The sequence below is a fragment of the Galeopterus variegatus genome, unplaced genomic scaffold (assembly GCF_000696425.1).
Source record: "Galeopterus variegatus unplaced genomic scaffold, G_variegatus-3.0.2 Scaffold19060, whole genome shotgun sequence".
In the NCBI taxonomy this organism is placed as follows: Eukaryota; Metazoa; Chordata; class Mammalia; order Dermoptera; family Cynocephalidae; genus Galeopterus; species Galeopterus variegatus.
This window is the reverse complement of record NW_007745171.1, coordinates 4985-5300: the sequence shown is the minus strand read 5'-3', so window position 1 is coordinate 5300 and position 316 is coordinate 4985.

Sequence of the window (316 nt, the reverse complement as noted above, 5' to 3'; positions counted from 1 at the left end):
GAGTTCCTTCTGCTTAAACCTTTTCTAGGAAAGTAACTCTGAAACTAACATTCTACTTTCTGTTCTGTTTATACTTTCATCAGCTGTGTACTTTCTATAAAACCAACCTCCTCTGCTCCATCAGAACACTCATTCTGTCTTTTAAAATGTTGTTTGGACCAATTCTACAGTCACAAATAAAGGCTAATTGAGACCTTTAAACTAACTTTTTTGTAATTTTGCTTTTGACTGTGCAGCATGATTTGGGAGCTTTGTTCCTGCAACTTTTCATGGCCGTGTTATGCTATGTTTCCTCAATGCCCTTCAGCCATTGCCC